Below are 2808 nucleotides of genomic sequence, written 5' to 3' on the forward strand. Positions count from 1 at the left end.
TGCTTATCATCTTAGACTGCATTTAGGAATTTGTACCATACATCTCGTGGTAAACCTTGAAAGGCAAACTTTAAAAAGATCAACCTAAAATAAACTGAATGAACCTAACAATGCTTTGTAACATAACGCACAACATAGAGGTCTAGGCTAGAGACGTGTTCCAGCGTCGTTAAGCCTAGTGACTGTCGATCTCGAAGAAGGTGGGTGATTCCTCCTGAGAGACGGTAGCGCTAGTACGGATTTGTGCTCCCACGTAACGTCGCGTATATATTGGGAGACCCCTATAGGCATATATCTTTTATCCTTACGAAGCCGTGTCAGCCGCCCTACTGATCGCAATGCAGTGAACACAGCATTCACGAAGATCGACCACCCGTACCGTAAAAAGTATTCTGTGGTTTTGCGAAAAGTTTGGCACACCCTCTGCCTAGATCTCCAGAGCAGTTTCTTTTGGCCTTTCTCAGACTCTATAATAGAAAAAGTCCATCCGAGCATTTGTCACTTCGGGCTCATTAAAACATCGAAGGAGACTAGAGTCATCTTTAGCTTTTTCTCGACTCTTTAAAACTGAAAAAGCAAGTTGTGTCTAAAGCGTCGTTAACAATTTATTTTAAACGGAACAATCACCCTTTAATCTTGCGTTGATCTTTAGGTTGAAAAGATGGAGCACACAAACCAAGGAGTTCCCTTGGGTGGAAATCCTAGTCCCTTCTCCTCTTGGGGAGATGTTGGTGCGCCCCACATGGCCACATTGTCGCTTCCAGGACTGACAATTGGCCTACCAGTTTGGCTCTTTTCAACCAATATCGTTCAGAATACCACCATTCCTGAACAGTCGAGTCAACAGTTAGATCAGACAAGAGTTGCCTCCCAGCCTTCAACTTCATCTTCCTCCCCTCCTTCCTCTTCGCTTGACGGAACTGGTTGAATTAAAAACCAGGTTCCTAAGGAGAAGAAGGAGAAGAAGAAGAAAGAGAAGAAGAAGAAGGAGCCTAAGGCGACTGGGGGCAAACAAGTGTCATCTAACAAAAATCCACACACAGCACTCGTAAGACCTAAATCGCCATGCGTCATATGCAGGGGAGACCACTTCCATAGAGATTTTCCCTGTATCCCGCGGATACTAAGAGACTGGTCCCCCCGTTTGCACAATTCGGTAGCGTCGACCTCTGATAGCCATGTCGACTGCTCACCGTCAACTAGTGGGAGTGAAGCTCCAGGACAGAGCGGGAGAGCTAAATTTCCCTACAGACTGTGTGAAGGCGATCACGCCATCCACCGTTGTCCCTTCTTAGACGAGGCAAAAAGAGTTCTGGAAGATCGCCCGATTTTACGAGCGCAACTTCCTCCTGGATATCAAAAACTCTTGCCAAGTCCCTCGCTAGTTGAAAATCCGGTTGACCCGCCCAGGTGGTCAGCCGAAGCACCTGTCATTGAAGATGAACCGTCTGGATCCATGCCTGACGAAAGTCAAAAGGTTGATACGGCAGTTGACCCGGTTTTTCCTTCAGAGGCTCCATCTTCGAATGACACCATCACAGAGGGGAATCAAGACGACACCATCCAGATTCTCTTCATCAGCACTGACTCTGATGATCAAGGGGGCAATGCCACCATTCCTTTATCGCAGGAAGGAAGTTCATCAGAGCGCTATCCGGCCGTATATTCGATCCCACCACCAAGCAACCTGGTTGTGTCCTTTGATTGGAACCAACTAGGCAGACCCCGGTTGCCAGCCAGTATACCATTCAGAATTATTTGTCAAATATACAGAATGGTAATGGCTGGCACTATCATTGATGAGGGGGCATCTGTGAGTATCCTTTCCTCTGTTGCTTGGAGAGCGCTAGGTTCGCCAGCGCTCTTACCTGAGATGAGAAATCTACTAGGTTTTGATAAAGGAACCAATCGACCTTTAGGGATCCTCCCCAATGTACCTGTAACATTGAAAGGGAAGACCGTTTAAATGAACGTGATGGTCGTTCAAGGACCCTTGGATTATAACCTACTCCTTGGATGAGACTATATATATTGCATGGGAGCTGTAGTCTCCTCACTCTTTAGAGTAATGTGTTTTCCACATGAAGGAAGAATGGTCAAGCTCGTGGACCAACTTTCGTTTCCTGGATCACGCATCGCAAATAGTCATGTGCCATCCCTAAATGGTCTATACACGCAAGAAGTGTCTCAACCCACGGTCCGTCCTCCTGATGAGCGCGAGTAATCTGGGAGGATATGACCGGAACCTAGGGGGCATGCATCCTGGCCTGCTTCGGCAGGGAAACTTTGGGTATAGGGTAGGTTTCCGCGGGAGAATATGACTAGTCCGTACCCCGTCCATGGATGGAAGAGGGGTTGTTCTAGAATAAGATTCTTTTGTCAAAGTTACGTGTTTGGCACCAGTCATTCACCCTTGTCTATTTCGGTAGACATTGCCGAGGAAGTGTTTTGTTTGAAAGAGTAACGAGACAATCTTTGGGTAACCTGAAAGAGGTAAGCCTCTCTCTATTAAAACAAATGTTTTGGCGGAGGGTAAGTAGAGGTAACCTTGAAACTCTGTTTTATACTTGGGGGCATGCAAACCTTTTAGAGTGCAAGCGAAGAGCGGTTATTTATCTATTTTTTGGGTTAGTCGTTTCCTAACTTGCATAAAGAAAGGAGAGTGAGCATAGCTTTGGTAAGGCGCAAGCTCTATAAAAAATGGGATCTTTCAAGAGACACTCTTATCTTATGACTGGGTAATCGAGCAGTTTTAGCATAAAGTTCATGCTCGTTAAAAAATAAACGCAAGATCCGAGCAGTTTTAAC

The sequence above is a fragment of the Pinus tabuliformis genome, chromosome 6, assembly GCF_031772625.1.
Source record: "Pinus tabuliformis cultivar Carrire ecotype Pingquan chromosome 6, CPIR1, whole genome shotgun sequence".
Lineage (NCBI taxonomy): Eukaryota > Viridiplantae > Streptophyta > Pinopsida > Pinales > Pinaceae > Pinus > Pinus tabuliformis.